Source organism: Lissotriton vulgaris, chromosome 6 (assembly GCF_964263255.1).
Source record: "Lissotriton vulgaris chromosome 6, aLisVul1.2, whole genome shotgun sequence".
Lineage (NCBI taxonomy): Eukaryota > Metazoa > Chordata > Amphibia > Caudata > Salamandridae > Lissotriton > Lissotriton vulgaris.
This window is the reverse complement of record NC_141694.1, coordinates 1,058,069,829-1,058,093,819: the sequence shown is the minus strand read 5'-3', so window position 1 is coordinate 1,058,093,819 and position 23,991 is coordinate 1,058,069,829. Positions and strand designations below refer to the sequence as shown.

Sequence of the window (23,991 nt, the reverse complement as noted above, 5' to 3'; positions counted from 1 at the left end):
TCTATGAGTTGCGCCTGTTTGGTTTCAAGGCACATACAGCACTGGAGAACTAAAAGGATAATAGGATCATGGTTTGCTCCTTAACATTGCTGGCTACCCCTCGCCAGCAGCATTTCTCCTTTCATTCCTCCCATGGCTATGGTACAGGATTACAGTCTTGCACATATCACCCAAGTCTGCAAGGCCAACAGGCTCCCCAGCCGTTTTGTGGAAGAGGCTCCCATAGGCTGCATGGACAGCAAGGGAACTGTTCTACCCAGTCTTTTCTCCTGCCCCCACCAACCTTCTGTAGTGGGCCTGACTCCGTGCACAGCCATCAGGTAGGAGGAAGGATCCAGCACTTTCTACCCGCATGACAAGTGGTCACCCCAGGCAAGTGGGTGTTACTATCAAGGCCATCGTTTGTACAACAGATGTCAGATGATCATCTGTCCTCATTACACCAGACGTTTTAGGCTCTTTTGTTCCAAAGAAGTCATTGAGTAGGTTCACCAGAAGTTGGTTGTGGTTATTACTTCCCCACCTTCCTCTACTTTCTAGTGCCAGAAAAAGGACAAAGGTCTTTGTTCTATTCTAGATCTTCACCCTCTCAGCACCTTTCTGATTTCGGTTGCTCCCCTGAGTTTTTCAGCACAGAATGAATCACAATATATATGTGATATTAGCAGCACTGCCATTGTGCACTTCATGTATATGGCTAGCATCAGAATATATTTTGTCTGCATTACTTCCGTGATAAGCTGTAGGATTCTCAAGTGAACTTTGAGGATTGTTCTCCCCACAAACATCTCCAGTTAATTACATTGTAACATATATACTACATATTCACTCTTACAGTGGAATGCTTCATGTATCTGATATGTAGTGTTGGTAAAAAAAGAACAGTATTCTTTGGTGTTTACACCATGCCGACACGCTTTACACTTGTGACAGCGCTGAAACCCTGGGTGGACATCTCTGGACTGCTCACCACCAGTTCCTGACGCACAGATTTGGCACGGCGGAAGGTGAGCAGAGGTTTGCTGGCCAACGTGGGTCCTAAGGAGTAGTCACTTTTGTACAGGATCCAATGTTGTGAAAAGATCTCTCACTTTCTCGTGCTGCAAACTAAACTACGTAGTCATCCTGAGCTCATGGGTTGCATGTTGGATGTAATCATTTCTAAAGAACTAAGTGTCACATTCTTTAAGATTAGCTTTGCATTTAGTACCCCCCACTACATCTGGGCTATACCCCCAAGCCAAGAATCTATCCTTGAGTTCTTCCTACATTTTTCCCAGGAGCTGCCCATCACTGCAATTAAGCCTCATGCGAATATTTTCTACATAGGGTACACTATATTTCAATTTCTTGAGGTGAAAGCTACGTGCATGCAAAATGAAGTTCCCCGTAGTGGGCTTCCTGTAGGTCTTATTATGAATAATGCCATCCTTGACAAAAACCAACAAGTCCAAAAAATTGACTTCCTTTTTACTAATACTGGTGGTTACTCTCAAATTCCAGTTATTCTCAATAAGTTTCTCTGTGAACACTCTAGCTGAGGCTGTGTGCCTCTCCAAATGATAAGATCATCAATAAAAAGCGCACATTTTCAGCCCATTCTGTGGCACACTCATGGGCGGGCACCTGCTCCTCCCACCAGCCCATAAGCAGGATTAGCATAGCTGGAGGTGAAGTAGGTGCCCATAGCAGTGCCCCTTACCTGTGTAAAAACCTCCTTGCCATATAAAAAGTTATATAGGCACCAATGTGCACTGTCCAATAGCACGAAAGTGTGCTGGTATAGGGAAACTGGTCCAGTTCCCAGGAAATGTTCCAGTGTCATTCGGCCATCTTGATGGGCAATACTTGTATAAAGGGATGTTACATCCACGATAATTAAAACAAAGGTGTCTTCCTACTCTACATCATTCTGCGTAAAAAATCACTTATGTCCTCTATGTAGGAGAGCAAGTTGTGGACATGTTAATGTAAAAAGTCATCCAGAAATCTAGAGGTGTTTTCAAACAACCCTCCGATGGCTTATCGCTGACGAGAGAAGTAGTTTACAGACCCTCCGGTCCAGCAGGCTCTTTCCTTAACTCTTTGTGTAGTACTCTGTCACCTCTCGTCCTGAGATACTCCCACTTCATTCTTCTAGGTGATTTTAATCTTTATATGGAGAGATGACGACTTAGGAGAAGGAGGTGGTATCCCTTCGGGAGCGTACCTCCTCACTGGCTCTGACCCAGTTGGTATTCAAGCCTACACATCAAGCTGGTCATGTTCTGGATCAGATATTTTCGAATTTACCACTGGAAGTGGACACTCCCACCTCATTAGTTTGGTCGGACCACTTCATGATTATGTTTTGGCGGACCAGGATAGGGAGGAACCTACCTCAAGCATGGTCAATATCTGGTGTCGAGAGCTCTTCATAAAATTCAATCAGGCATTCAATAGGGCATTGGAGGAGAGAAGGCCTATTCTCGCAGGTGATATGGTCACCGATGTTAGCCTCCTGGATAACTGGATTGGGTCTACTATTTGTGATTTAGCTCCCTAACTGCCACGGCAGTCACGCTCAGTTAAGTGTTCCTGTCTGTGGTACACAGACTCCCTTTAAAAGGTCAAGACTGAGTGTAAACACTTAGAAAGACAGCAGGGGGTGTCATATAGTCCAACTGCTAAAGCCAGGTATAGAGTGGCTTTAAAAAAGTATCAGAAAGAGGTAAAAATGGCAAATACATCCTATTTCGAGGACAGAGTTTTAAATGCTGGTGATAAGTCGAGAGAGGTTTTTAAAATAGTGGAATCTTTTATGTCCCCATTGGCCTGTGTAGGACTTGAGGTGCCCTCTGCGGAATGGTGTGAACAACTTGCTCACTACTTCCAGGATAAGATTGCCAATATCCAAGCTAATCTCCCCCCTTCTTTGCTGGTGGAGATGACGAGGGACAATCAGCAGCCTAGCTGCCTATGATTCGACCTCTCACTGGATAGGTTTGATCCAATCTTTCTGGAAGGATCACTCTCAGCAATTTGACGTCTTGAGTCGGGCTCCCCTTGGACCCATGCCCCAGGAGCCTTCTTGCTCTAGGAGCCTTTGGCCAACAATCTCTTAAATGCCTCGCACTCTTCGGCCACAGAACCCAGAGCCTGGAAGCAGGCTAAAATTGTGCCTCTGCTGATGAAACCCCAGGCGGTTGCTATGGATCCATCTAAATATAGGCCTATTTTGTTACTTCCTGCCCTCTTAAAAGTTTTGGAAAATCATGTCAATCAGCAGCCATCCCATTACCTGGAAAGCAATAATTTGCTGCATCCAAGTCAACTGGTTTCCGCCCCAATTGCAGCACGGAGAAGGTGCTAGTGGAGGTGGTCGATTACATCAAGGGTACTTTAGATGTCGGGGCAGGGCTGTGCTGATCATGCTGGATTTGTCAGCAGCATTAGATGCGATACCCCACTCCAAACTCCTGGCAGGTCTCCAGACTTTCGGGATCAGGGCGAGGTGTGGATATGGCTGGCTTCTTTCCTAGAGGGTAGAGGGCAAGAGTTCTTGTGTCCACAGTTTGAATTTGGGAACATGAAACGCGATTCTGAATACTCTGGAGATTTATGGACGGGAACAGACACGTACAAAGAGCATTCATCTACGTACTGAGGACTATAAACAGTTCGGCTACAGTCCAGCTCACCTCAAGTTAAACAGGGTTAAGAACACGCTCGCAAGTACAGCAATTTGATCACACAGACTGGCCCCTGATGAAGGTACCATAGTGTACCGAAATGCATAGGGTGGGCAGAATAAGAAAATTGCATTGTACAAAAAAGAATGAAGGAATGTAATAATGTATATGTATGATTTCAAATGTAACTATAAATCATGATGGATTTGTTGATATGATGAAATAATCAACATTGTGAATAAGGATGCATAGCAAATAATGAGTATCATGCATTAAAAAAGATAATTGTTTTCTGGCATAGTATTCAAAGAAAATTTCCTTTTGAAACTTGTGAAGGTGTAACACACCAAGTGCACAGTGCGCGCCTAGGTGGGTTTGTTAACCCGCCATAACTCATATCTGCTGCACTAGGCCACACTAGCTCGGTTAAAAATCTTGGTATCAAGTTTGATGGTGGGCTCTCCTTTCTGGAACAAGTTAATGAAGTAGTAGGGAAGTTCCTCCATTTTCTGTCCCTCTCGGCTAGGAAACTGGCAGTACAAGACCTGTAACATCTAGACTTGATTATGGCAATACACGGTACCTGGGCCCACCTGATTACTTGATCAGTTAATTGCAGGTGGTCCAAAATGCAGCAGCTCGAACGCTTCTCAGCTTACCCCCTATCTTAGAGAGCTGCACTGGCTTCCTGTTAGGGAGAGGATTTTTTTTAAGATCTAGCTATTGATTCACAGAGCTCAGAATCAGTCGGGCTCAGGGTACCACGGAGCAAGAATTCCTTTTTTTATGCTACCTCTCGGTGTCTGCGCTCAGTCAACCTCTTTCTGGCCAAAATCCCTCAGATTCGTAGGTCCAGAAAGGGAAAGGGGGGGTGGGGGGAGCAAGTCCTTCTTACTACTGGGTCTCTCTCTCGGAAACAAACTCCCCTTGGAATTAAGATGCATAGTTGAAAACATGGCTTTTTCTGAATGGTTGATGTGGCTTAATTCCGTTCTCTCCACAGGTAGTGCAGGGCGCCAGGACGCTGTTAGGAGTAGCAGTGTGCTTTGGAAATGCTTTTTTACATTTACGTCTATCTTTGGAATTAGGGTAAGGGTGGTTTAAGGGTTTAGGGGTGGGTAAGGGTATAGGGTCGTAAGGGTTAATTTAGGCTTTAGGGGTGGGTAAGAGTATTGGGTGGTAAAGGTAGGGGTAGACAGAGGTAAGGGTATTTTTAGGATTTAGGGGTGGGTAAAGGAATTCGGTGGGAATGGTGTTTTTAAGGGTTTAGGGCTGGGTAAAGGTATTGAGTGGTTAGAGCGTTTTTAGGGGTGGGAAAGGGTACTGGGTGGTAGGGGTATTTTTTAGGTTTGTGGTGTGTAGGGGTATTGGGTGGTAAGGGTGTGTGACAGGGAGAGCCGCCATGAGGGTATGTGGGGGGACGTGTTACCGAGTCTCACCACCCATAGTGCCTCCTCGTCTCTCTCCCCGCAGCAGCCGATACAGCCCCCTGTGTACCACAAGGAGAACACAACAGAGCCCTGTTACTTTAATTGGGCTGAGTTCGCCGGAGTCCCCGCCCCGTTCTCGGACGTCACGTATGACGTGGACATCCCTCCCAGAACTGAAAAGGAGGAGCTCTCGCCAGCGGAAGGCTCGCGCAGATCTGAAGAGGAGAGAAGAGCGTAGCGAGGAGGAGAAGAGCGAGAGGAGAGGTTGCCGAACGAGGAGAATACAGGAAGACCCGAGGAGACATCAGGCCGGGATCTAGAAGAGTCAGGAGGCCAACGACCCCACGCTCCGCCCAGCCATACTTCAGGAGAAGTGTGGCTCTCACAGGTGCGTGCTCGGTTGGCGGGTTGGGCTGGAAGGAAATTGTAAATAATACCCCGACTTTAGTGTGATATTTTACCCTAGCCTTAATGTAGGACGGTCCTGCATATGCCTGCTCCTCTTCTGTCTTGTAATCTTGCTGTATTTCAGTGGGAGCTGTCACGGAGTAGAACAGTACATTTATATTATGAGTTCTTAGTATTGGCTTTGACATGGCCTCATGTCATCTTGTTTTCTGACTTTGCCTTGCTTCTGTGTGCACAGAATTATAAGTGCTGGGGGCACTAGAGGGCGCACGGCAAGATGGCCGCACTGATGTGAGGCTCTGCCTGGCCGAGCCACAATCCGCCCATTATCTGCTCCATCCAGTCATTTTCACGCCCGCTGAATACCTGTGTGGCTTCCCGCTCCCTTGCTGAGCCCGCTGGTGGTGATCGTGGCCCTGTCGGCTCGCTATTGTTGGGTGGACGAGTCTGGGTCGACCTGACACCGTGGTGCAGAAAATGGCGACTGCCGCGATATCACAGGCCTCCCTGCATTGGCCTGGTGAGCAAAAAAAACGATGGATTTAGGCCCAGATCCCTGTACTGGGGTGAATGTATGACATTGTTCTGCATTCTGTCCATCAACTGTTGTTTATGCATTTGTCACCCCGAGTGGGAAGGGTATGCTCAGACGTGAGTCCCGTGCTCTCCATGCCACTGGAAACAAGCTATCCTGGCTGAAGAGGGGTGACACCCCGAAACCGGTCCTAGGATGCTTGTTTCCAGTCCAGGGAGGACCTGGCTTGGCAGTTCGGGCTGGACTGTTCCCATGAGGCACAGGGTCAAGACTGATTTGCATATGGCTGGGTTCAAACTGGAATGGCCTGGTGAGCAAAAAAACGATGGATTTAGGCCCAGATCTCTGTACTGGGGTGAATGTATGACATTGTTCTGCATTCTGTCCATCAACTGTTGTTTTTGCATTTCCCTCCATTGTGGGGCCTTGGCATCCAGTCTAGATCTTCGCACAGCACCCCCTGCTCCTCTGGGTGCTTTAACTGTCCGCCCTGCTGTGCTCTCATGAGACCGACGCCGGAGGAGTGAGGAGCCGCCCGCTGAGTCGGAGTGAGAGGCGGACATCAGACAGAGTTCGGGGAGCGAAACCTGGGGCTGGGGAGGCCCCCCCTTGAGGCAAACGCTCGCTGTGGTCGGCTGGGATTCCGGGCGCCCGTCAGCGCTGGTTGCGGTGAGTGGGGCTAGGGCTGGGTTGTGGAGCAGGGATCGGGCCTTGTGCTGGAGCCGCGTCCTGCGGCCAGTGCGGGGCACAACGCGGTCGGCCTAGCTTGAGCGCGGCGGCGGCGGCCTGGGAAGGAGACATCGCTGGGCCTGCTGTCCACCGCCTCATTGGGGTCCTCTGTCATTCGGCCTCCTGCGCCGGTAATAAGAACAGCTAATATATCACCTGCCCTGAAAGTCAGCGGAGCCCATTGCGCATTCCCAATCCCCGCACTTTGATATAATTAGACTGGCCTAATACAAAGGGCATACGACCTACCTTGTGCGAGACCGCCAGGGAAGGAGACATCATTGGGACTGCGGTCGGCCGCCTCATTGAGGTCCCCTGTCATCCGGCCTCCTGCGCTGGTAATAAGAACAGCTATTATATCGCCTGCCCTGAAAGCCAGCAGAGTCTATTGTGCGCTGCCAATCCCTGCAATTTGATATATCTAGATTGGCCTAATAAAAAGGGCTTACGCTAGCAATATCGAGGGTAGCTGGAGTAGTCACCTTGGGGGAGGAGTAACACAGCGCCCACTGTCTTGCACCTATGACATGCGGGGCCCACTGAGGCGATTGGCTCTAACAGTGGTATTCCATAGGGGGCTTGGTGGCCACAACAGAGCCTCAGACACCTACTGGTTAGCGCCTGTGAACTTTGCACTACCATCAGTTTTTTTTACCCCAGAACTGATATCAACCACAGGGGGCGCCTGGTCAGGAGCCATGGGGAGAACAGACAAGATGCAGCCGCGACAAGATGCAGCTGCGCCTCAATTTTGAATCGCGTAAGACTACAAAGACCCTGCAGAAGGCTGCATCGGACTCTGAGGTGGATGCCCAAGCAGAAGGCCCCCCCATGCTAATGGCCATGCAGTGAACCCTGCAGTCCATTGAGGGCACGATGGCAGCGGTAAATCATCGCCTGGATCACATGTCCTACCAGCTTGAGAAGAACGAGTGCATGGGGAGGTAGAGCAGAGGGTATAAGCTACGGAAGATGGCTTGAGTCCACAAATGTGGATAAAATGGAGACTTACATCGAACGCCTCGTCTCAGATATTTTTGGCACAGATCAATTATCCAACATGTTCATAGTGGAGTGCGCCCACCGCTCCTTAGCTCCCTGACCGGTCCCAGGGGCCCCTTCCTCGCCCCATTATAGCCAGGATCTTAAACTATAGGGATCGTGACACTATACTACGGATGGCTAGAGAGAAAGGCACTATCATTCATCAAGGTAACACACTGGCCTGCTTACCTGATTTTACAGTGGCTGTCCAGGTGGCCAGACGTGAATTTGGCACTGTGAAAAAGTTTCTACAAACTAAGGGGGCCCCATACGCTATGCTGTATCCGGCCCATCTCCGTAATGGAATTGATAGCGAGAGCAAGATATTCTCATCCCCGAAGGCCGCGATGGAACACGCCAAGCAGCTGAAGAGCAGGAGATGTGAATCTAGTGCGGCACCCGAGGAGAAGGAGTAGCGGTGGGGTACGCCAACCAACTCGAACTTAGTGATCCACCTGGTTTTTTGGTTCGCACCTGATATACTGTTTTGCTCAATGGCAATGTGCTAACTGATTACACGCGCATATTGTGACGTGCATGTAAAATGTTTCTATTTACCACAAATGTTGTTGCCTAACTTGTTTTACAGTCTCTATGTTCTTATCATTGGTACAACGCTAAACTGCTAATGTTTGGTGGGAGAGCCCCTTATATGGAGATTGCCTCTTGAATACAGTTGGGGCCTTGTACGTTATGTTCTCACTTAGCGCTTCCACCACCCACGCTATTTCAATACTTTGCTCAGGAAGGAGTAGTTTCTGTCCTGTAACTCCAGTTCTGTAGTAGGGGTATCTCTGTTATAGTCATAATCTAGTGAATAGTCCCGCCCATGTGCGCGGACCCCGGAGCAATCAAAAATAATCTCTTAAGCTGTCAAAACATGCAGACCTGCATAGACACTTAAGAGAGAATTTAAAGACAGATAATGCAGCCTATATCCACAGGCTACACTGTCCAATACTTCAACTGGAAATTCCACCAAAAACCACAACAGCACTGCCTGTCCAGGGTTTTCCACAGAGAAAAACCTTGCTTTTAACAGCAAAACCCTCTGGAATGATAGAGAGGAAGGAGTGGACAGACAAGCCCCATAGGCTGCCATTATGTGGCTCAAAACAGGATACTGTGCCTTTAAGATAACTTTTCAGAAGCCTCACAGTATCCCAGAATGCAGTGCAGGTCCCTTTCACCTTCAGTTCTTTTTGAAGGCGTAACACGCCAGACCTGTAGCATTCCTTACATGAATATCTCTCTCCACCGGGGAGGAGGGCGGGCGCTTATGACTATAACAGAGATACCCCTACTACAGAACTGGAGTTACAGGACAGAAACTACTCCTTCTGTAGTAGGGGATCTCTGTGTATAGTCATAATCTAGTGAATAGAATGGCAAGCCCATCCCCACACCAAAGCGGCGGTGGAGAAACGAGAAATAACACCACTATTGTGCGAACAAATTTCGCAGCGAAGCCTGCCCAACCTGAGCATCTGCCCTGGTATCAGTGTCCAGACAGTAATGCTTAGCCAAGGTATGGACCGTCTTCCAAGTGGCGGCCTTGCAGATTTCTGCAATCGGAACATTAAGCAGCAAAGCAGTCGTGGCAGCTTTGCCCCTGGTGGAATGAGCCTTAGGTTTACCTCCAAAGGTCGTATTAGTCTGTTGGTAACACAATAGTGTACAGGACACAATCCACCTAGAGATGGACTGTTTTGAGGTAGCAAGACCGGTCCAGACTGATCCATAATTGACAAACAATTGATCTGAACCACGAATATCTCTGGTTTTAGCCAGATAAAATTCCAACACCCTCCTAACATCCAGGGAATGTAGGGACCTTGCCGCTGGAGATGCCGGATTCTGAACGAACGTAGGCAAAGCTATTGTCCGGTTGACATGAAAACCAGAAATAACCTTAGGAAGACATTTAGGGTGAGTATGCGTAACAACCTCAGCAGTATGAAATACAGAATAAGGTCCTTGGCAACACAATGCCTGAATATCACTCCCCCTGCGGGCCGATGTGATGGCCACGAGGAACGCCGCCTTCCAGGACAGATGCTGCAACAAAGCCCTATGAATAGGTTCAAAAGGCTCCTACATCAATATGGACAGCACCACATTCAATTCCCATGAAGGCGAAGGAAGCCAGACAGGAGGGAATGCTTTCTTCCAGCCTTCCCAAAAAAATCTTTGATCACAGGGATCTGGAAGAAGGAAGTCTGAAGGGCATTTCCTGTAGGCAGTCAGCGCAGCAATATGAACCGTAATGGATTAGACATTAAGGCCCGACTGCGCCAGGCGTAGAAGATACAGAAGGAAGACATCTTCCTTACACGTCGACAGGTCATGGTCCTTGGACTTGCACCAGATGCAAAAACTTCTTCCACTAGTAAGCAGAAGAAGTCCTAGTGGAAGGATGCTTAGCCTCCTTCAGCATGTCCATACAAACTTCTGGTAGATTCAAATGGCCATATCACACTATCTCAAGAGCCATGCAGCCAAACTCAAAGACGAGAGGTTGGGGTGCAACGTCTGCCCCCTGACCTTTGCGAGAAGGTCCGGCCTGCAAGGCCTCCGTAGGAGAGGACGGAGAGACCGGTGAAGCAGGTCCGTGAACCACCACTGTCTGGGCCATTCCGGGGCAATCAGGATCATCCGCGCCCTGGACTGGGACAGCTTGATGAACACCGCCGGAATCAAGGGAAAGGGTGGAAAGGCGCACAGAAAGCTGTTCGACCAGTTAATCCAGAACGCATTCCCCAGCTTCCCCACAGGCAGTACCTGGAGGCGAAGTCTCGGCATTCGCCGAAGACTTCTCCTAGTACTTCGTCGTTTATGACCCATTCGTGGCTTTCCTGAATCAGTCTGCTTAGCACGTCTACCTGAACATTCTGCACACCTGGCAGATGGGTAGCCGTTAGAGTCAGTCGCCAGATCGCCCGCGCCTCCTGCGACAGAGTGCGCGATCTCGAACCCCCCTGCTTGTTGAGGTAATACATTGTGGTCAAATTGTCCGTTGTACAAGCAGAGAGTTGGTCTGGAGGGACAGAAGAAACGCCTTCAATGCCAAGGGAACAGCTCTGAGTTCCCAGAAAATGATGTGATACGTGGACTCCCTTGGGGACCACGTTCCTTGTATCTGCAAGTCTCCGGAAAGCGCCCCCCCAGCCGTGGAGAGACGCATCCGTCACGACAGTCTGTGCGGAAATGTCCTTGTGAAAGGGAACCCCTCTTAGGAGATTCTCCGCTGAACACTACCACTTCAGAGACTGAAGAGCACGCAGAGACAGTCGTATCTTGTCGCCCAAGGATCCTTTCCTCTAATCCCACTGATCCTCCAAGCACTCCTGCAAAGGTCTCATGAGCAGCCGTGCGTGTGGCGTGAGGAATATACAAGAGGCCACCGACCCCAGTAGAGAAGACACCGTCTCCACTGCCGTAGATGGGGCGGTCACAAGAGCCTGAGCCTTCCCAAGGGGAGATAATCGACTCTCCTCCGAAGGAGGCACGCTTGCTGACAGCGTATTGACGGAGGCTCCCAAGTACTGTATGCACTGGACCGGAATGGGGACGGACTTGGACATGTTGATGTGCAACCCCAGCTCGTTCCAGAGAACGCACGTCCTCTTGAAGTGCGCCTGAGCTTCCGAGAAGGAGGAGGCCCTGACCAACCAATCGTCCAGGCACGGTTAGAGAAGCCACCTCGTTTTTCCACAGGCGTGCAGCTACCACCGCCATGCACTTCGAGAATAGTCTGGGCGCGGACCTCAGCCCGACTGGCAGTACTGTGTACTGATAATGATGGGCGCCGACTTGGAATCGCAGGAACTTCCTGTGTGCAATGAGCACATGGGAGTATGCATCCCGTAGATCTATGGCACCAAGCCAATCTCCCTGTTGCAGCTGAGTATAAACCTGATGCAACGACAGCATGCGAAATTCCTCTACTGCGAATCCACTTGTTTGCTTGTCGCAAATCCAGAATGGGCCTGAACTCGTACCTGTCCTTCTCGTGAACCAGAAGAACCGGGAGTACAGACCTCTCCCCCTTTGAGACAGAGGTACGCCCTCTATCGCCCTTGTCCTAAACAGGATAACGGCCTCTGCTTAGAGCTCGCACCACTGAAACCGCGAGCCGACCGGAGGAAGTGCTGGAGGAGGGCCGATGAACCGAAGACTGACTTAGACCCAGCCGGCCTTTGTTCGCCGAGGAGCCACAAGCTCTCCCGCGTATGCGCACAATATACTTGTAAAGCATTAAATGGCGGCCCGGGACCACCGGCAAATCCTGGGAGGAAAACGCCGCTAGAAAGGGCAGAAGGCCTCAGGCCGTTCTCCACGCCCCAAACCTACAGCCGTCCAAAAGTCTCCGATTCAGACTTCATGCGGGCCACTCACTACTCTCATGGCAACCCAAGGGTTGCCCAAAGAACGGGAGAGTAGAAGCACACTGCTGAGCCGCAGGCTGCAGAGACGTCAGGCGAAGAAAAGTATGGCAACGTAGGACAAACCCACAATACCTGGGGGTCGGCAGGAGAGAAAAACCTCGCTCCGACACCGATGCCTAGAACCGAAACTATCAGGCCATTAGACCACCTCTTGTAAGGCTTCCCTCCTGTCTCTCGGCAGAGGAACCACAAATCGGTTAAGAAAACCCCCCCACAGAGGGATCTCACAACAACGGTCCAACAACAGCGGGCCACAGCGCGAGGTCTACATGCCGCCACCCCTGCGACCAAGTCAGGAGCACGGTCGGAGCCAGAACCTCCTGCCAGGCGGTAGTGGACGAAAGGTAAGTCCCGCCAACCAGTAAAGAGTCGGAGAGGGACTCCCCGTACTCATGGCAGACGCATCCCTGGCATCAAGGCACGGAGGTTCGCAGACTGAGGGGCAAAAGGCCCCTGGGGTGGTGGACGGAAGAGGGAACCGAGAGGATTCTGAAACATCCCCGGTGGTCTCACCAGTAGTGGTTGAGCAGGAGGCGACCTAGCAGACGTGCAGGCATGCAAGCACTCAAAACTAAGCAAAAGGACAAACGTCCCTCGCGTACACGTGGTGAGTAACCACAAACTCCCCATCAGAAGGGTTCCTCGACGCTGATCAACTGCTCTGCGTCGTGAGTGGAAGGTGCCGGGAACACAAAGTCCCCTCTACGACGGGAGGCTCACCAAGGAGCGAGGCCTGGAACCAGACCCAGGCGTCAAGAGCCGGCAGTACTCTGCGGCTGTAACCCATGACGCCGACCTCACTACGACGTCACCATCACTAAGATAGTGACTGTCTCTACGACAACCAACACTCAGACGTCAAAATGTCACTAGGTGTCAAACACGGAGACGCCGAGCCATCCCTAACGGTGACGTCCGGACCCAACGGAAGAGGGCAGAGCCCAAGTGACCAATGCCCCAAAAGGAGCATCACTGCTCCATGACGTCGAGCCTCATCGCTCCATGACGTCTAGCCTCACTGTCCCATGACGTCGAGCATCCCTGCCCCATGACGTCGAGCATCCCTGCTCCATGACGTCGAGCATCACCGCTCCATGACGTCGAGCCTCACCGTTCCATGACGTCGAGCAACACTGCTCCATGACGTCGAGCAACACTGCTCCATGACGTCGAGGCACCCCATGACGTCGGGGAACCCCATGACGTCGAGGTACTCCATGACATAGAGACACCCCATGACGTCGACGTCGAGACACTCCATGACGTCGACGTCGAGACACTCCATGACGTCGACGTCGAGACACTCCATGACGTCGACGTCGAGACACTCCATGACGTCGACGTCGAGACACTCCATGACGTCGACGTCGAGACACTCCACATGACGTTGAGACACTCCATGACGTCAAGACACTCCATGACGTCGACGTCAAGACACTCCATGACGTCGACGTCAAGACACTCCATGACGTCGACGTCAAGACACTCCATGACGTCAAGACACTCCATGACGTCGAGACACTCCATGACGTCGAGACACTCCATGACGTCGAGACACTCCATGACGTCGACGTCGAGACACTCCATGACGTCGACGTCGAGACACTCCATGACGTCGAAGCACTCCATGACGTCGAAGCACTCCATGACGTCGACGTCGAAGCACTCCATGACGTCGAAGCACTCCATGACGTCGAGGCACCCCATGACGTCGACGTCGAGGCACTACATGACGTCGACGTCGAGGCACTACATGACATCCAGGCACTCCACGACGGCCCCAACGCCGACTGGAACCGCGTCATAGCTCAGAATTGCCCTTACTGGGGATAACCCCAGAGATTACAGCATGGGACTCGGTAGAGGACCTACCCTCACCTCACCCAGAGGCTGAAGATGCCTTCAAACTCCTCTGTTTGAAACCTGGAAGCCGAAGCCCCCTAGAAAAGAAGGTACAGAGAAGACAGGTGTCCAAAGACACAGGCAAGCACAGAGTACAAACCCTGTGAGCTTAAGCTTCGGCCTTCAGCTCAGCTGCAGACAAAGCACATGTCAGACTACAAATAGTCTAAAGACAAGAAGACTGCAGAAATTCTGCCAAAAAACCACAGCAGAATGCAGATAAAGGCCAAAGACGTCGAGTGAAGCTACAAAAATCCAAAAATATCACAAAAATAGCATAGAAAAAGCTCAGAAAAGAAGAGCTAATGCTCCAGGGTCCTGCTAGCAGGAGCCGGAAAAAAGAACTGAAGGTGAAAGGGACCTGCACTGCATTCTGGGATACTGTGAGGCTTCTGGAAAGTTCTCTTAAAGGCACAGTATCCTGTTTTGAGCCACATAATGGCAGCCTATGGGGCTTGTCTGTCCACTCCTTCCTCTCTATCATTCCAGAGGGTTTTGCTGTTAAAAGCAAGGTTTTTCTCTGTGGAAAACCCTGGACAGGCTGTGCTGTTGTGGTTTTTGGTGGAATTTCCAGTTGAAGTATTGGACAGTGTAGCCTGTGGATATAGGCTGCATTATCTGTCTTTAAATTCTCTCTTAAGTGTCTATGCAGGTCTGCATGTTTTGACAGCTTAAGAGATTATTTTTGATTGCTCCGGGGTCCGCGCACATGGGCGGGACTATTCACTAGATTATGACTATACACAGAGATCCCCTACTACAGAAGGGTGTGTTACATTGACAAATGTAGGCATTAACACATATTGGATCTGCTCGGCCACCTCCTACCCCGTAGGGGGCTAGCAGCTCTCTGTGCCCCTCGCAAATGGGTGTACCCCAAACCTGTACTGCTGTTGTTGGGCTTTTGGGGGGTGGTTGGGTAGGGTATTGGGATGGCTTTGGCATGTTGGGGAAGCTGAAGTAGGTGGGGGGTTGGGGGGATTTGGTTTGGGAACGGCAGAATGATGATTGTAATAGCCCGGAGAAACAATATGAGTGTATGCGATTGAACTCCGGGTGTCACCTGCTAGCTATATTTTCTATGTGTCTTCCCATGGCTGGCCCTACATAATGAATAATATAATCAAGTTCCTTACATGGAATGTACGCCGGCCTAAATACGCCTAAAAAGATCAGATTGTGTTTGCATATTTGGATCGCATAGGAGTGCAGGTTGCCCTCTTGCAAGAAACTCACTTGACTAGGGAATCAGCTAACAAAGTAGGCACACACTGGGAGAGTGTGAAGGCTTTGTCTTACTTCTCTACATATTCCAGAGGTGTGTTAACCCTGGTGAAAAAGGGAATACCATTCACTGTGATTCGATCTGAAACAGACGAGTGAGGTCGGGTTGCAATAGTGTATGGCCACTTAGGTGGAGGGAGTGTACTGATTGTCAATGTCTAAGGATCGAATGTGGATGACCCCTCATTTTACTCTGATGTGTGGTGCCGAATATCGTTGTTTCCACCGGCGGCGATCATATGGGGGGAGATTTTAATTTGTGCTTAGATATCACCATGGATAGAATTGGCAGTAGTGAGACCCGGCCCAAACGCGCAGCGGACATGTTATTAGGGCTTCTAGACACTGGCCATTTGCACGACGTTTGGCGCAAACGCCATCCTACTGGTTGGGAGAGCACATGTGCTTCCTCAGTGCACGGGTCCTGGCCCCGCATTGATTTTTGGCTAGTCTCGGAGATGGTCTGCACCTGGACAGTAGCGTTGTCGCATGAGGCTCGCACTCTGTCAAACCACTCTGCGGTCCTCCTTGCGCTACAGCTCCCAGCGTATCAGGCGCAGCCCTTTGCGTGGCACTTCAACCTCCAGAACTTAGATCCTGTATTTAAGCAGTCTATAGCCGAGGTGATAAAAAATTATTTTAGAGAAAACGAGGGTACAGTAGACAGCGCGGGAGTGCTATGGGAAGCATTCAAAATTACCATAAGGGGAGCTTGTATCGGGCCCAGTCCGGAGTTTTGCGCGACATTAGATGCAGAATTAAAAAAAAATGGCTTCTGACATCTCTAAATTGGAACGGGAATTTGAGTCTGATCCTACCACTGCAAAACTAGCCGCAATAAGAGAGCTGGTCACGGACCACAATGAGACAGTTGACCAGGAACTGCTACATTGCTCCCGGCACAGAATAGCACGGTATTACGGTGAGGGAGGCCGCCCTAGGCGCTCTCTTGCGCAGAAACGCTCGGAACCACGTAGCTAGGAAACCATAACTGACTCATTGGTGAAAATGGGGAGGCTCGACCACGGGACTCTGCGATATCGTTTTGCAGTTTTACACCAGCCTGTACGCCTCTAGAGTCTCCACCATCAGAGGAGATGCATGAATATCTTGATGATGTGGCACTGGGTGGCTGTCAAATCTTCATCAGGAGTATCTCGTACAACCATTTGATGAGGAGGATGTTAAGGAGGCCATAATGTCCCTACCAACCTGTAAGGCTGCGGGGCCAGTCACCTATGCTCTTCTCTCTAGCCCTGGAGCCCCTTGCATGTAAACTGCGCCAAAAACACACAGCAGCTGCCCTGCGTTTCAGCAGCGGCCATTGATCGTCTCCCTTTACGCTGACATGTTGCTCTATTTCCGCGAGCCAGTTGTGCATTTATCTACGTTACTCAGGGAGTATGTACAGTTTGAGAGATTTTCAGGCCTAGGGATAAATTGGTCCAAATCTGTAGTGTTTCCTCTAACCGCGCTCACTAAAGAAGTGGAGATGGACTTCCCACTGTCCTGGACTTCCGACCCCATGAAATATCTAGGGGTTTGGGTACACAGGGATCCCGATAAAGTAGTCTTTGAGAATTATGGCCGCACGGTTACAATCATTTCCGAGCAAGCTGCGAGATGGTCGCACCTACCCCTCTCTCTGGCGGATAGGATAGCAGTAGTAAAAATTGTGTTTTCTCCTAAATTATTGTATTTTTTTGTCAACATCCCTATAAAATCGAATATAGCGCTGTTCAGCACTCTCCAATCTGCGCTATTAACATTTGTGTGGGGAGGTAAGAAGCCTAGATGTGGTTGGGAACTGTTGGTGCAGCCTTTTGACAGAGGAGGGTTTGAGGCTCCTGATCTTCGCCTTTACTACCTGTGCGCCCAAGCGCAATTTGCGCATTATTGGCATTTCCCACAGCGCTTTCAGCCCCATGTGGCTATTGAAACTGATGCTGTGCTTCCTGACCCATTGCAGGCTGTGGTCCTTTCAGGGGGGATCGGGAGGCCCGCAGACCGAGATCAACCCTACACAGTGCACGGCGTGGGCAAGGCGAATGCTTGCGTCACAGGCACAGTTAACCTATTTATATGCTCCACTGCTGCCACTAGCTTATCCTCCTGATATCTCTGCGGCACGGGAGGCGCCCGCCTTACGAGAGCTGGCCGCTGCGGGCATCTCTCGGTTGGGCAACTTATAGAAGGGGGAACAATTTAAAACACTACATGAGGAACAGAATGGCACGGATCGTAACTTTATATTCAACTTCACATATGTCCGGGTTTGTCAAGCTGTCCGCGCTGCATATCCAGAATATCCTGCGGAGCCCGTTATTTTACGAGCGCTGCAGGTACTGGTGACGGGCGAGGGTCACAAAGGGCTAATTACAAAACATTATAATACCTCTTTACGTGAACGGGACCAGGAGGAACACCCCTCTTGCTTACGCTGGCAAGCTGCGTTGGGCATTCCTATTGCACCGGAGGTCTGGACGGCGTGCTGCCAACTTACGGGCCGCCTCACAGCCAACTGCAATCTTAGAATTATTCATTTCAAATTCCTGCATCAAGCATACATAAATATGGTCTGACAGACACTGCTAACTGTGTGAGATGTGGAGCAGCGGATGCAGATTTTCTCCATGTTGCCTGGCTGTGTAAAGGTGTGTTTGCTTTTTGGACTGCAGTGGTGGCCATTCTCACTGACATTGTGTTGGAGTCTGTGTGCTGCACTCCTGAGCTATGCTTGTTGGGTTACGTCAAACGCCTTAAGCCTGGTAGCAGGCGCATTGTTGCAGTTTCCACCCTATTCACAAAAAGGGCGGTAGCGCAATGCTGGGGAGCCAGGACAACACCCACTATTAAAAAAATGGCCCCCCAACTTGATTTACTGTAGGGATCAGCTGCAGGTATACGAGAAGGAGCTCTGCCGGAGTCATCCCACCCGAAAGATTTCTGGGCCCCCCTCACGGCATATTTGATGTCCCATCTTGACATACTGTGAATGCTATGCTCAGCAATCCCTATGTTTTTCCTTCCACAGCATGAAGGCCCTATGGTGGTGTTTGCCTGTCGCCAGGACATTTGTAGACTCTAAAAAGATACCCTGGTATTGATATGTACTCATTCCCGGCCCATATTGGTGGCCTAAATATATAAGAACTTTACTCTTAATTGTCCTACTTTCATCTTACTGTAGAGGGTGTATTGCTATATCTGGAATGTGCTGCAATTATGATATTGTTGTTCTGCCTAGGAGGGAGGGTTTATATGTCCTTCTCGCTTTTCATCATTCTGAATTATTGATTGTTCACCCCACTTTGAAATCAATAAATAAAGTTAAAAAAAAACATTTTTTTTAAAAGAATTATGAGTGCTTACTATTGGCTTTGACATGGCCTCATGTCATCTTGTTTTCTGGCTTTGCCTTGCTGCTCGCACGTAGCTGCAAAGTGGGGAGGGCAGGTTTCTGCCCTTCACTTGTTTTTCGCTCTTCACTGACCAGAGTGAACTGGATATTATCTATAGAATGTGCAACTCTGCTTCGAAGTCAAAATACGGGAGCTTGGCCAGCCTCCGTCTTGGCCTTGACGAAGACTGGTACAGCCAGCTTGATTCTTTCTCATGATAATGGGGCGAGGTTTTCTAGAAGCTTCGCCTCATGTTGAGTAATGGTACTAAAGCTGGGAGCCTTTGGGGGCCAGGTGGAAGATCACCACAGAAAAGACGTATTGCTGTGGAGGTGACAGAACTTGAGTCCTGATTGAACTCCTTTCTGGGCTGGTGACGGGCTTCCTCCAGCTTGAGTTGGCAAGGATGATGCAAATTAAATCAGTGAGGTGTTCCTAACCATTTTATATATACATTTTTTATTCTTTGCTATTTGTATATACTGCATTTTATTCTAATTATTCATTTGAGAAATTTGACATTTGGGAATCTGCATTTACTGATATATTTGGCCTACCGTTCTAAAATGTTGCATTAATAAACTTGTGTGTGTGTGTTTTAAATGCACCTGTATTTGTTTTCTTACCTCGCCTTAAGGGGGGTGCTGGGTCTTTGCCTCGTCTTTTGAGAGTGTTGCTCAAACATATATTATTTAAAGGTGCAGTGGTATATTTGCCTTCAAAGTGGGAGTGCAGGGTTTGGGTGTGGCTTATTGGTGAGAAGTCACATTCATTATATCTTGGCGTCACAAACAGGATTCGAAGGGAGAATTAAAGGGGAAGAAATATGTTTTCTGGAAAATCAAAGACAGATTCCCAGATACCAATTGAGATTCCAGGATGGGAGATGGTCCCATACAGTGTGCTTGCCCATGAGTGGGCTAATTGTGCTGGGTTGAGTGAGAATTGGAGTGTGTGTTTAGCGGTCCCTGAGCCAGCACAAGGGGTTGCATGTTTGAAAAAAGTGCCTGTGAAGAAAGGAGAGGAGCTTGCTACATAAGGACGAAGGGGCTGGATCCTTTTAAATGCTTATTGTATAATGAATAAAGAATATGTTCAGTTGCAGGGTGAATGTGAAAAATTAGAGAAACAGTTTGTGGAAGCCAAAAATACTTCTACGATGTTAACCAGTCAGAATAAGTTATTGCAAGATAAGTTAGAAACCTACCAGACTGTGGCAGAAAAGGCTGCAGTTCGTATTGCACTATACAAGTATAGGAAAAGGGGAGGAAGGGTTAACAAGAGAAACGGATGTTTAGCTATTGCAAAGGTTGGAATTGACTGGGACCCTGAAACGTGGGATGGAAATATTTGGGATTCCTCCGAGTTTTCAGACTCTGGAGGAGCATGTGATAAAGCAGGCAAATCTGATCAAGCTGGCAGGCAGGGTGAGTCAATGGAATGCAAAGTGATTCAGGCGCAACCCATATATCGTCGGAAGATACAGGGTGGCCCTAATTATCCACAGGGAGTTGTGACGGACTGTATGGAGGATTTTACTCAGCAGGAGATTAATGACATTTCGGACAGATTCCGACAGAGACCCGGAGAATCTCTGCTTACGTGGATGGTTCGGTTGTTTGATCTGGGCGTTCCTGTGTGATGTTAGATCATGGAGATGCAGTGACATTTAGTACACTCAGTTCTGATTCTACAGTGCAGGAGCAGTTTAGGAATTACAGTGACAATAATCAAATCAGCTTGTTGCAGTTGGCTGTGATTGGATGCAGTCAGTTCAATTAGTCTTCATTTGATATTTTCAATCATAAAAGACACAATACAACAAAAAGTGTCACCTAAAACAATAAATAGCACCCTAAGAGCACACATACTCTCAAAATTTAATATCAACATTATCGAATATTCCTACCAATTATGAACTATATGGAAATATATTATATTAAAAATAGATAAAATCACTTAATAAAGTGGACAGGGGAGCCTGCCTGACAAGGGGTTGATAGTGCAACACATGGTAAACCTGCCAAAGGAAAAAAAACATGTTCATTCGATCAACTCCTTTACAGCACACCCCAACTTTCCCATATCTGGGGATTCGTTTTGAGCACACTGGGAACTGGAATAGTGCAATACAGGCTAGGAATTTACTATTCTCCAAAGCCATAATGGCCCTTAAAACCTTTAGCAAGAAGATGGGCAAAAAGCCAGTCAAAGAGCATATATATATATATATATATATATATATATATATATATATATATATATATATATATATATATTCCACAAAAAAGTCCCCAGAGACAGGATCGCACTCCGCAGCAGGTAAGTTTGACAAAACTCTTTAATTAGGCATGTGACTTCCCTTCCCCGTACATTGTCTGCAGGCCTGACGCGTTTCAAAGCTTTTGCTTCTCTTCAGAGGCCGGTATCCAGCAGGACGTTCTGTGAGGCTCTCCAATCTCCCAGCTGGAATGCTTCCAATCATCGCACAGCTTCCGGTGTGCCTCCATAAAGGGAATCCGTTTTTAATTGCATCTTGGGAATTGGAGTTTTTTAAGCCTAATTTGCACCCTCCATTAGGTTTGTCCGCTGTACCACAAGTTCAGACATTCTTTAAAGCCCTCCATTAGGCTCCAAATATATATATAAGACTAGCTGTGTTTCAGTGGCACTGTATGGGACAGGTATATGGGGAAATTTAAATGTTTGTAGTTTACAAGTAACTGAAAATGTTTTTTTACGATACCTATTGGCACTCCCAACGAGCATGTCCCACTATAATTGCCATACAGAATTGGGTATCCCCTTTTTGGAAGACCTAATTAGAATTCAACCGATTCTTTTATGTCATCGGGTATGGACCAATGAGAGATGTCATCTAAATAGACTCATATTGGGAGATGCGTTAAAGTTGGATGGGGCAAAAAGGATAAAGTGGTTATGTTATATAAAAACTGTTTGTAACAATATCAAGCACCCGGAGTACTTTGATGAGCCAGAAACTATGCTTAATACTACCAGGAAGACATTGAAATATTTGTGCTTAAACTTCCTTGTGAACCAAAGACAATCAGGTGAAATGGCAAAAAAGACTGTGATCTTCCATCAGAAGATCACCAAAGGAAGGACCATCCAGTCCTATCTAAACTTACACATGAAAGAGCATGAAAGGTTCTTATTGACCAGATTCAGATTTGGAATTTTGTTTAGATTACTGAGTTTCCAAGCCACGAATGACTGGGCGAAGGTTTTGTCTAAATGCCCTTGCGACAATGTCTCTGACCAATCTGATATACACATCTTATTCTTTTGTAGATTTTATGTGATATCTAGGAAGAGATGGATTATGCCAATTCTAAAATATATGAATCTGAGACAGTGTCGCCCTGCATTTTTGGCTATACAGACTTTGGAGGACATTTTCTCCGTTTCTTCCGTTGTGGCATTTCTTAAAAGTGTATTTTATTTGCGTAAGACAATGATAACATGACTTTGGCCTGTGTATATATATATTGTGTGGATTGTTCCCCTTTTCTATTCTCTTAATCAATGCTTGATGCTTGTAAAATTTTAACGTGATTTTATGTACTTTTCTGGTTATGAAATATAGCCGAATAAAGTCTTTTGATACTGATACATGGTAAACTCAAACCAGCTTTCAAGTGTTTCCGTCTCAGAGCCCAGAACCAGCTTAGAAATTTCGCCATAGCAATGACAATATCTGGGCGGGTGTTTGAAACCAAAATACGAAAAGCTGTCAGGCATGATCTAGTACTAAGGTTAGAGCACAGTGGCCTTAGCCACCTGCGACAGGGACCTTTGTAAGCTGGGCACACAAAGAGTACATGTGTTACCGACTCTTCCTTTAAATGGCACGAATTGGTGGTAAAGTTTCCTGTCGCCAGAATTGGTGATCAAATTCCAGTAGGCCTTTAGTTCCGTCACAAGTTTGTGCTCCATGAAAATGCCTGTGAGCGAACTACTGCCTACTAACGACAGGGTCTTCCTGGAAATCATTGCCCAGTAAAGTTCTTTATACTCATTTTTACTGGGAAATGAATTCCCTATTGGATCTTCCCACAGGTGACGGAGCCCCATATCAATCAGGTTACTCTTAACCTTCTGCAGCCATTTGATTTTTGAAGGGTGGGCAGCTTGTCTAATATACATAAGGGCATTGGCGTAAGATGCCAAATCTGGTGTGGTCCAGATCAGCCTCCAATAGGCTAAGGGTCTGAATCCCGCCACTTCATCGATGGATACACATCCTAAATCTAACAGTAAGGGCTTAATGGGGGTGAATTGAGGCAGGGTAGTCTGTGATCTCAGGAACTTATTTTGCGCAAGAACGAGGGGAGTTAGATTTTTAGACCCCCATAGTTCTGCGCCATATATAATGGAGGCTCTAACCTTCCCATTATAAAATCGATAGAGCAGGCCCCACTGGTTTAGTACTAGAAAGTCTATATTCTTTAAGTAAGGCTCCTGCTAGTTGATTGTGCCCGAGTACTAGGACATCTAACTGTGGAGTCCAGTTCATCCTCCTACCCATAGTCACACCTACATAAGTAAAGGTATCGGTTTGCTCCAGAAGCGCTTCATTCATTACAACTCTGCTTTTAATAGGTTTGTATTTATGCAGGACCATGTACTTGGTTTTGTCAACATTTACTAAAAGTTCATGGTCAATGCAGAACTCTGTAAATCTGTCAAGGGCACGTTGCAGACCAGATTGAGTTTTAGATAAGATTAGAGTGTCATCTGCAAACATTAATAGAGGGACCCTTGAACCGGCAAGAGTTGGCGCATCTGTTGGAAAATTGGTATAATATGAAATTACCTTATTAATAAACAGGGAAATAGGGTGGGGACAAGGACGCATCCTTGTCGTACCCCCTTATTTACTGGGAAGTGATCTGTGAGGTGACTCTGCTGTCCCCATCTGACTTGGGCACAGTTTGCCTCGTGCATCTTTATAACAAAGCTTAAAATTTCTAAGGGCATCCCGGCCTCCTTTAGGACGTCCCACAGCTTTTGGCGAGGGACCAGGTCAAATGCTGATTTCAAGTCAACAAACGCTGCATAAAAAGTACCCCCCCCCCCGCGAGAGTGACTGTACTCCAGTATATAAGCATAAAT

The 23,991-nt window shown here is 48.1% G+C and overlaps 1 protein-coding gene across 4 annotated transcripts in view; it reads right to left on the bottom strand.

Moving 5' to 3' along the window:
- The window catches only part of SPAST (spastin), a 660,914-nt gene that overhangs the window by 82,562 nt on the left and 554,361 nt on the right, over positions 1 to 23,991 (bottom strand). The window lies entirely within an intron of this gene.